This window comes from Bubalus kerabau, chromosome 19 (genome assembly GCF_029407905.1).
Source record: "Bubalus kerabau isolate K-KA32 ecotype Philippines breed swamp buffalo chromosome 19, PCC_UOA_SB_1v2, whole genome shotgun sequence".
NCBI lineage: Eukaryota > Metazoa > Chordata > Mammalia > Artiodactyla > Bovidae > Bubalus > Bubalus kerabau.
In genome coordinates, this window is record NC_073642.1 from 3,922,400 (window position 1) to 3,933,959 (window position 11,560).

Below are 11,560 nucleotides of genomic sequence, written 5' to 3' on the forward strand. Positions count from 1 at the left end.
TCCCAAGCATGGGATTTGGAATAGAATTTAACCCTCAGGACACATTTATGCTTTTGTATCCTCTCTTGATTAACATATTTCTTGTATATTTATTTATATATTAATGTGAATATAGTATTAACCCCTTTTGAAAAGCAAAACTCAACTGAGTAAATTTTAAGCTCTCACTGTCTCTATTTGATAATTCATGAATTGAGCAGCATTCAATCTAGCAGAGAGAAAAGAGCTCTGAGGAGTTGTTATGAAATTAAGAAAACTTTTATAGGCAGAAGCGAGAGGGACACGGAAGTAATACTTCCCAGAAAAGAAGATTGGTTATTGCAAGGTTATTTTCCTTAAAAGAATGACAGGGGTTAAACTGGCAGATGACTTCACTGGTGTGGATCAGCAATTCCCTGTTGACTGGTTTAAGATTCTGCTCTTCGGAGAGCAGAAATTGTAATTGTCTCAGTTTACGGAAGTGGGGCTTAGTAAAAGCAACTCCATGTTGAGTCTTGTTTGTCTTGTTTTAAAAATCCTTTTGAAGTAATTGGTAAGATTTATTAATACATTCCAGCTTCCCTGGTGGCTCAGCTGGTAAAGAATCCACTTGCAATGCAGAAGATCTGGGTTCAATCCTTGGGTTGGGAAGATCCCCTGGAGAAGGGAATGGCTACACACTCCAGTGTTCTGGCCTCAGAATACTAGGTCACAAAGAGTTAGACATGACTGAGCTACGTCCACTTTTGCTTTTAATTAATACATTGGATTTTCCAGGTGGTGCTAGTGGTGAAGAACCCGCCTAACAATGTATAAGAGATTTGAGATATGGGTTTGATCCTTGAGTCAGGAAGATCCCCTGGAGGAGGGCATGGCAACCCACTCCAGTATTCTTGCCTGGAGAATCCCATGGACAGAGGAGCCTGGTGGATTGCAAAGAGTCAGACACAACTGAAGTGACTTAGCATGCATGCATTAATACATTATCATGAACAATTTATTTTTATTAATAAAAAAGTGAAACAGCATGAAATAAGTATAGCCCTATAAGGGAAAGTATGAAAGGTAGTGAGAGTAAACTAGCTGGTGAGAATCCAGGGTTTTTGTGGTTTATGCAAATATTAGGAAAATGGGTCATTGCCAATTCTGTCCCACATTAAGTCATATGCCACAAAATAATTTCAGTTGTTTTGCTCCTCCCTCAGGATGCACTAGGAAGAACTCATGCCTTTTAATAAAGCAGGCTTCTATAAAAGGTTGACTGCTGGTTTTTTTTTTTTTTTTTTTTTTTTTAATGAGCATTTTGTTTTCTCAGCAAAAATGGAGCATCCTTTACTGAGGCTTCAAATCAAGGCATTGTTCATATCTGCACAAGACCTTAGAGGCAAAGTGGGAAAGGAGATCAGGGCCTAGAGAGAGGACTGTGGGAGACAATTCTGAGAAATTCCGGGTTAGGTTTGGTTGAAAGTTGAAAACAAGACCAAGACATTTCTAGATGTTACAGCCACCATTATTTCTTCTTTCTGCATAAATGTGTGCTTCTCCTCCGCTGAGGGGGGATGTCTATTTCTCCTCTTCCTAATCTGAGCTGATCTGGGACTGTGCTGATGGAAAGAATATAGCGGAAGTGACACTAAGCCAGTTCTCACTTAGGTTTGGAGTGGTCATTCCCAATCCTTTCTTTTGGAAATCAGCGACCATGTAAAAAGTGAAACTGCCTTGAGATCACCATGCATAAGAAGCTCACAGCATGTGTAGAGGCACCGGAGAAAGATGCCATGTTGTGAAGTCCTGGCCTCAGCCCAGCCTAACCACCAGCTAAATCCGGCCAAGGGAGTGACTGACTGGCAGGTGTCATGTGAAACAGGAAAACTGTATTGCTGAGCCTTTCCTAAATCATGAGCAAAGAATATAGTTGTTTCTTAGCAAGTATGTGTTGGGAGCGCTTTGTTATGTAAGCTCAAATTCAAAGCCTCTAGTTTCAGAGATGACTGTCAGCTAAACAAGTGGCAAAGTTAAGTATGGTAAACTCTGGGCCTATTTCATCTGCTCTGTATTGCAGCGGGCTGTAAACCTACAAGCATTTCCAGTATTCCTGGCCAGCTGGCTTCTGATTAGATTCAGTCACTTGGAAACACTGACAGGAGTTTGGAAGATAGGAGGGAGGGGTAATTTTTCTTCTTCTCAAGAATGGCGATTGATCCCAGCCCCCAGTGTCTTTGGCATTTCCAACAGAGGTAACAGGAGCTGTCCATGTACTTCAGTAGCAGCCACCACAAGTGACTGAGTGACTGCAGATTTAACTGCCTGCCTCGTTCCAGATGTATTATCTGCAGACTCCAAAATGTCAGCAGTAAGATCCTCCTAAATCTGCTAATGCCACCTCCTTCCTCTTTGCTCCTCTATCCCTTCATCTATTAGACATTTTTGAAGTGTTTCTATTGTTGAGCTAGATATTCACATACCTAGTATTTGTAGACAGCAGTGATTTCAGGAAATTCAAAAATGAAAATTTGACATTGATTATCTTTCCCTGGGCATAAGCATAACAATGACCTCATTATCGTGGAAAATGAAATACTGGTAGTTCACCTATGTAGTAGTAACGTATTTATTTAAATTATAACCTGGCATTACCTAGAATAATACGTCTATTGAAGGTAAGGTATTCAATCAACTACAGTGACAGTGAGCTGGATGTTTCTGAATGCACTGGAGAGTTACATCAAGAAAATGAGTTACTGTAGGCTTAAGCTCTCAATTCAAGATTGGTCAGAGGACTAGAGATCTTTTATCATGGACCTGGAAACTGAGTTTTCAGATCCCAAACTGGAATTCACTCTCAGCCCAGCACAGGAGGTCGGATATGACTCAACATGAGATAGTTTAATAATTGTTCAGTTCAGTTCAGCCGCTCAGTCGTGTCCGACTCTTTGCGACCCCATGAATTGCAGCATGCCAGGCCTCCCTGTCCATCACCAACTCCCGGAGTTTACTCAAACTCACGTCCATCAAGTCGGTGATGCCATCTAGCCATCTCATCCTCTGTCGTCCTCTTTTCCTCCTGCCCCCCAATCCCTCCCAGCATCAGAGTCTTTTCCAATGAGTCAACTCTTCGCATGAGGTGGCCAAAGTCCTGGAGTTTCAGCTTTAGCATCATTCCTTCCAAAGAAATCCCAGGGCTGATCTCCTTCAGAATGGACTGGTTGGATCTCCTTGCAGTCTAAGGGACTCTCAACAGTCTTCTCCAACACCACAGTCCAAAAGAATCAATTCTTCGGTGCTCAGCCTTCTTCACAGTCCAACTCTCACATGCATACATGACCACTGGAAAAATCATAGCCTTGACTAGACGAACCTTTGTTGGCAAAGTAATGTCTCTGCTTTTGAATATGCTATCTAGGTTGGTCATAACTTTCCTTCCAAGGAGTAAGAGTCCTTTAATTTCATGGCTGCAGTCGCCATCTGCAGTGATTTTGGAGCCCAGAAAAATAAAGTCTGACACTGTTTCCACTGTTTCCCCATCTATTTCCCATGAAGTGATGGGACCAGATGCCATGATTTTCGTTTTCTGAATTTTGAGCTTTAAGCCAACTTTTTCACTCTCCTCCTTTACTTTCATCAAGAGGCTTTTTAGTTCCTCTTCACTTTCTGCCATAAATGTGGTGTCATCTGCATGTCTGAGGTTATTGATATTTCTCCTGGCAATCTTGAGTCCAGCTTGTGCTTCTTCCAGTCCAGCATTTCTCATGATGTACTCTGCATATAAGTTAAATAAGCAGGGCAACAGTATACAGCCTTGACGTACTCCTTTTCCTTTGGAACCTGTCTGTTGTTCCATGTCCAGTTCTAACTGTTGCTTCTTGACCTGCATATAGGTTTCTCAAGAGGCAGGTCAGGTGGTCTGGTATTCCCATCTCTTTCAGAATTTTCCACAGTTTATTGTGATCCACACTGTCAAAGGCTTTGGCATAGTCAATAAAGCAGAAATAGATGTTTTTCTGGCACTCTCTTGCTTTTTCCATGATCCAGCGGATGTTGGCAATTTGATCTCTGGTTCCTCTGCCTTTTCTAAAATCAGCTTGTTGTTAGATTAAACCAGTTTATATTAGAAGAAAGTAAGGAATATGTGTGGGGATGATGGATCCTAACATTACTAGACCAAGGAGACATAAAATAATGTTGGGAATGAAACTCATTGATATGAATCTTTCTGTTAGTTTGGGAATCTAGGAACGGCTATAAGTCCAAGTTTGCTTGGTTTAGTTAACTAGATTAACAGTGACCCACCTTCAATGAGGTTATAAAGCCATACATCCACAGTAAAGGATAGATTAACATGTTTAAGGGCTTAGGTAAATAGTCATGTTGGGGTTCAGTTCAGTTCAGTCACTCAGTAGTGTCCAACTCTTTGTGACCCCATGTACTTCAGCACACCAGGCTGTCCATCACCAACTCCTGGAGCTTGCTCAAATTCATGACCATCGAGTCAGTGATGCCATCCAACCATCTCATCCTCTGTTATCCCCTTCTCCTCCTGCCTTCAATCTCTCCCAGCATCAAGGTCTTTTCAAATGAGTCAGTTCTTCCCATTAGGTAGCCAAAGTTTTGGAGCTTCAGCTTCAGCATCAGTCCTTCCAATGAATATTCAGGGTTGATTTCCTTTAGGATTGACTGGTTTGCTCTCCTTGTAGTCCAAGGGACTCTTAAGAGCCCTCTCCAACACCACAGGTCAAAAGCATCAATTCTTTAGTGCTCAGCTTTCCTTATGGTCCAACTCTCACATCCATACATGACTACATAGCTTTGAGGGATGGATCATTGTTTGTAAAGTACTGTCTCTGTTTTTTAATATGCTGTCTAGGTTTGTCATAGCTTTTCTTCCAAGGAGCAAGTGTCTTTTAATTTCATGGCCACAGTCACCATCTGCAGTGATTTTAGAGCCCAAGAAAATAAAGTCTGTCACTGTTTCCATTGTGTCCCCATTTATTTGCCATGAAGTGATGGAACCAGATGCCATGATCTTGTTCTTTGAACGCTGAGCTTTAATGAAGCTTTTTCACTCTCCTCTTTCACTTTCATCAAGAAGCTCTTTAGTTCTTCTTCACTTTCTGCCATAAGGGTGGTATCATCTGCATATCTGAGGTTATTGATATTTCTCTTAGCAATCTTGATTCCAGCTTGTGCTTCATCCGTCTGCATTTTGCATGATGTCCTGCATATAAGTTAAATATGAAGGGTGACAATATAGAGTCTTGTGGTACTTCTTTCCCAGTTTTCCCAATTTCCCAATCTGTTGTTCTATGTCTAGTTCTAACTATTGCTTCTTGACCTACATACTGATTTCTCAAGAGGCAGGTAAGCTGATCTGGCATTCCATTCTCTTTAAGAATTTTCCATAGTTTGTTGTGATCTAGCCATCTTTTAATCCAGAAATTAAAACATGCTTGCTTTTTGGAAGAAAAGCTATGACCAACCTAGACAGCATATTAAAAAGCAGAGATGTTACTTTGCCAGCAAAGATCTGTCTAGTCAAAGCTATGGTTATTCCAGAAGTCATGTATGCATGTGAGAGTTGGACCATAAAGAAAGATGAACACCACAGAATTGGTGCTTTTTAACTCTGGACTCTTGAGAGTCCCTCCTTCTGCAGGAGATCAAACCAGTCAATCCTAAAGGAAATCAGTCCTGAATACTCATTAGAAGTACTGATGCTGAAGCTGAAGCTCCAAAACTTTGGCCACCTCATGCAAAGAACTGACTCATTGGAAATGACCCCAATGCTAGGAAAGATTGAAGGCAGGAGGAAAAGGAGACAACAGAGGATGAGACGGTTGGATGGCGTCACTGACTTGATGGATGTGAGTTTGAGCATGGCCCAGGAGTTGCTAATAGACAGGGAAACCTGGTGTGCTGCAATCCATGGGGTCACAAAGAGTCAGACACAACTGAACGATTGAACTGAACTGAACTGAGACAGTCAAAGGCTTTAGCATAGTCACAGAAAAAGAAGTAGATGTTCTTCTAAAATTCTCTTGCTTTTTCTATGATCCAACAGATGTTGTCAATCTGGTCTCTGGCTCCTCTGCCTTTTCTGTATCCAGTTTAAATATCTGGAAGTTCTCAGTTCATACTGTTGAAGCCTAGCTTGGAGAATTTTGAGCATTACTTTGCTAGCATGTGAGAAGAGTGCAATTGTGCACTAGTTTGAACATTCTTTGGGATTGAAAACTAACCTTTTCCAGTCCTGTTGTTCAATTTCCCAAATTTGCTGGCATAATGAGTGCAGCACTTTCACAGCATCATCTTTTAGGATTTAAAATAGCTCAACTGGAATTGTATTACCTCCACTAGCTTTGTTTGCAGTGATGCTTCCTAAGGCCCACTTGACCTCACACTCCAGGGTGTCTGGCTCTGGGTGAGTGATCACACCACTGTGGCTATCTGGGTCATTAAGAACTATTTTGTATGGTTCTCCTATGTATTCTTGCCACCTCATCTTAATATCTTCTGCTTCTGTTAGGCTTATATCATTTCAAATGTTCTTTATAGTGCCCATCTTTGTATGAAATGTTACCTTGGTATCTCTAATTTTCTTAAAGAAATCTCTAGTCTTTCCCATTCTACTGTTTTCCTCTATTTCTTTGCATTGATCACCTAGGAAGGCTTTTTCTTTATCCTTGATATTTTTGAACTCTGCTTTCAGATGGATATATTTTTCCTTTTCTCCTTTGCCTTTCAGTTCTTTTCTCACCAATTTGTAAGGCTTCCTCAGTTCAGTTCAGTTCAATCGCTCAATCATGTCCGACTCTTTGCGACCCCATGAATCGCAGTACGCCAGGCCTCCCTGTCCATCACCAACTGTCGGAGTTCACTCAGGAGGCCTCCTCAGACAACTATTTTGCCTTTTTGCATTTCTTCTTCTTTGGGATGGTTTTGATTACCACCCACTGTACAATGTCACAAACCTCTGTCCATAGTTCTTCAGGCACTCCATCTATGAAATCTAATCCCTTGAATCTATTTGTCACTTCCAGTATATAAGCGATTTGATTTAGGTCATATCTGAATGGTCTAGTGGTTTTCCCTACTTTCTTCAATTTAAGTCTGAATTTTGGAATAAGGAGTTCAGGATCTGAGTCACAGTCAGCTCCTGGTTTTGTTTTTGCTGGCTGTATAGAGCTTCTCCATCTTCAGTGGCAAAGAATATAATCAATTTGATTTTGGTATTGATCATCTGGTGATGTCCATGAGTAAAGTCATCTTTTGTATTATTGCAAGAGGGTGTTTGCTATGATCAGTGTGTTCTCTTGGCAAAACTCTGTTAGCCTCTGCCCTGCTTCATTTTGTACTCCAAGGCCAAGCTTGCCTGTTATTCCAGGTATGTCTTGACTTCCTACTTTTTTCATTCCAGTCCCTTATTGATGAAAAGGACATCATTTTTTTCTGTTTTGGTATTAGTTCTTGGAGGTTTGTAGGCTTTCATAAAACCATTCAACTTCAACTTCTTTGGCATTAGTGGTTGTGGCATAGACTTGGATTACTATGATATTGAATGGTTTGCTTGGAAATGAATAGAGATCATCCTGTTGTTTTTGAGATTGCACCCAAGTACTGTACTTGGGTGTACAGTCCTTGAGATTGTACCCAAGGACTCTTTTGTTGACTATGAGGGCTACTCCATTTCTTCTAAGGAATTCTTGCCCACAGTAGTAGATTTTAGGTCATCTGAATTAAATTCCCTCATTCCAGTCCATTTTAGTTCTCTGATTCCTAAAATGTCAACATTCACTCTGGCTATTTCCTGTTTGACCACTTCCAATTTACCTTGATTCATTTACCTAACATTCCAGGTTCCTATGCAATATTGTTCTTTACAGCATCAGACTTTACTTCCATCACCAGTCACATCCACAGCTGAGCGTTTTTTCACTTGGGCTCTATCTGTTTATTCTTTCTGGAGTTATTTCTCCACTGATCTTCAGTAACATATTGGGTACCTACCAACCTGGAGAGTTCATCTTTCAGTGTCCTATCTTTTTGCCTTTTCATACTGTTCATGAGGTTCTCAAAGCAAGAATACTGCAGTGGTTTGCCATTCCCTTCTCCAGTGGACCACATTTTGTCAGAACTCTTCACCATGACCTGTCCATCTTGGGTGGCCCTAAATGGCATAGCCCACAGTTTCATTGAGTTAGACAAGGCTGTGATCCGGGTGATCAGTTTGGTTAGTTTTCTGTAGCTGTGGTTTCCACTCTCTCTGTCCTCTGATGGATAAAGTTAAGAGGCTTGTGAAAGCTTCCTGATGGGAGGGACTGGCTGTGGAGGAATCTGGGTCTTGTTCTGATAGGTGGGGCCGTGCTCAGTAAGTCTTTAATTGAACTTTATGTTGATGGGTGGGGCTGTGTTCCCTTCCTGTAGTTTGGCCTGAGGATTTATCAAATGTGAACACACCTGTCCGTCCACTGTGCCCCTCAAAGAGTTCCAGATAATATTTCCTCCATAAGGGATTGTGAAATGCACTGATGAAGAGAGCTTTTGCTGCTTGAAAATCCTTTGGTAGAAGTCTTGCACAGACCAGGGCCCCTGAGAAAAGTCACGAGGGCTCCTGATTAAATGGGAATCATGGAATCCCAGAAGGCAAGACTGCAAGAAGCAAACCTGCCAGGCAAAAGGTGAGCTCAGCTACTGAAGCAGTGCTGGAACAAGAGGACTCTGGCAGTGGTGTCCTGGGAATGAAATAAATGGGCTATCTACTGAACTATTATTTGATATGTACAGCTAAGAAACTCTAGGCTTGGTGACCACAAACTTTGCTTGAGTCACTGCAATTTATTAATATTGCCTCTGGCCTAGTACCAAGAGCCAAGTCAGTTCCCAGACTCTTTCCACTGAAGCAGGGATAGACTGGGTCCACCAGAGGAAGCATCTTGTGACACTGTCACAAGAACAGACTGTAAATTCATCCCCAACCCTTCTTTAGAGGAACTATAGCCATTTGTTCTGTTAACTTACACTGGCTTTGGTTTGACATTCTTCTCTTCCTATGGTTAGGCAGCTCAGAATTATTAATGTTGTTTTTTGTTCTTCCTGCTCCTCCAGTACTTTTGTGTTGTTCACTGGAGCTTGAAATAAATGAAGTTTTGGTCTAAGTTTATTTCAAAGTGGTTCCAGTGGATCTGTGAAAGTACCTGATCCTGTCATGCAAAAGTCAAACCTCCTACTTGACAACTGACATTATCCTATTGCCCCTTGAATCTTGGAGTGTGGGCTACTATGATCAGGAAAGACAAAACGGTAGCCTTTGGAAGTTCCCCATAAGAAGATAGTAAACCAAAAGTGATGCTGCATCTTAGAGAAAATTAGAGATTAGTGCCACCGACAAAGCTTTGCATGCAATGGCACCCCACTCCAGTACTCTTGCCTGGAAAATCCCATGGACAGAGGAGCCTGGTAGGCTGCAGACCATGGGGTCGTGAAGAGTCAGACACGACTGAGCGACTTCACTTCAACTTTTCCCTTTCATGCATTGGAGAAGGAAATGGCAACCCACTCCAGTGTTCTTGCCTGGAGAATCCCAGGGACGGTGGAGCCTGGTGGGCCGCTGTCTATGGGGTCGCACAGAGTCGGACAGGACTGAAGCGACTTAGCAGCAGCAGCAGAAGCTGTACTGTCATATCTAGGTACTGTCATATTCCCAGGTAGCTCAGCTGGTAAAGAATCCACCTGCAATGCAGGAAAGCCCAGTTCGATTCCAGGGTCAGGAAGAGCCGCTGGAGAAAGGATAAACTACCCACTCCAGTATTCTTGGGCTTCTCTGGTGGCTCACATGGTAAAGAATCTGCTTGCAATGTGAGAGACCTGGGTTCAGTCCTTGGGTTGGGAAGATCCCTTAGAGGACGGCACGCCAAACCACTCCAGTATTCTTGCCTGGAGAATCCCCCTGAACAGAGAAGCCTGGTGGGCTACAGTCTGTAGCGTCCCAAACAGTGGGACTTGACTGAAGTGACTTAGCACCCAGGCATCAGTTCAGTTCAGTTCAGTCGCTCAGTCGTGTCCGACTCTTTGCGACCCCATGAATCGCAGCACGCCAGGCCTCCCTGTCCATCACCCAAATCCCGGAGTTCACCTAATTCATCTATTTGACCTGTGCAAAAGGCACACGCTTCTGCTTTCCCTTACTGCCCTGGTTAGTAATGTTTGAATCTGCTCTTTGGTATTCTAGAAGATCTAGGAGGCTGAATCCTTTATCCTGCAAGTAAAAAGCCAAAAAGGAAAAGCTTTTTGTATCCGGGAGGGCCCCACGGGGTCCTGTTCAGTTTCATATGCATAGAAAGAAAGACTTTATTTTCATTCTGGAAATGGCCTAGAAGCTAAGAAGGTTTCAAGGCTTTTTCCACTTTGAACATTTGAATTTGCTGACTTCAACCTAACCATGTGTGTAATTCGATCCGGAAGCTGATTCCATGCCTCATTAACCCATGTCATGTTCTGTGGAAGCTGGTTAGGTGAAAGGATCTTCCCTTGCTGTCTACATCCCTGTGCAAATCTCTGCTAAAGCAGTATTTCTATTTGGAGACCTCACATTTCTTTCTCTCAGGCCATAGTGATTTCTGATTCAGGAAGATTCTTGCTTCCCTCCCAACTTGGTCATTAAACATCAATTTTCCTGGGTCTTTTCTCATCTCGTCCTGGCCAGCTGTCTATCCTCCTGACAGAAACACTTAGTGGGAGAAGAGAGCAGTGAATTCCCTGTATAAAATATATGCTGATTATATAATTAAGTGAGGTGATCGAGGTGTTAATTAACCCTATTGTGATAATCATTTCACAATATGTGTATCAAAACATCATGTTGTACACCTTAAACTTACACAGCATTATAATATCAATTATAAGCTATATAATGTCAATAATGCTGGGAGGAAAATAAGAGAATTCCTTTGTTTAATAGAGTTTGACCAATAAACATATTTTAAATAAATTTTATATCATGGAGAAAAATAGAGATACTGCTTACACAAGCAGCATTTCCTGTGTTACAAATTACAAGGTGGATTTTCAAGCTCACCGCTCCCCTTCAGGGAATTGCACCTTTCAATTATATCGAGTCTTCTTGTTAAGAAGAATCTCAATTTACTTGACGGTGAATTTCTTAACTCTAAAAGAGTCTTTCTTTCCCACACCGGGAGTCGAACCCGGGCCGCCTGGGTGAAAACCAGGAATCCTAACCGCTAGACCATGTGGGAGAGGACATGAGAACACTACAGTACAAGACAATTGAATCGTACCCGTCTGCTTCCACTTCCGCCGCGCGGTGCCGCCTCCGAGCTGCTGCGGCCTTCCGCGCCTGCGCGGGTTTTTGGCGCTCGGCGCCGGCGGTGCGGGCTGTGCTGAGTCTCATCGCCGGCGGCTTGGAGCCTGGAGTGGAGTGCTGTGACCTCCCCGACCCCTCACCCCGCCCCGGGGAGGTGGCCCGACCCCCTCCCCCCCAAACTCTCCGCTCCGGGGAAGCCGTTCTGGGCCCCACACAGCCCTCCCGCAGCGTCTGTGGACCGGCCTAGTTTCTAAACACCGGTTA

The 11,560-nt window shown here is 42.7% G+C and overlaps 1 non-coding gene across 1 annotated transcript; it reads right to left on the minus strand.

The window, feature by feature from the left end:
- Window positions 1-11,156: 11,156 nt before the first annotated feature.
- TRNAE-UUC (transfer RNA glutamic acid (anticodon UUC)) lies at window positions 11,157-11,228 on the minus strand. Its single transcript has one exon. It is a non-coding gene; the product is annotated as a tRNA-Glu (tRNA).
- Window positions 11,229-11,560: the final 332 nt, after the last annotated feature.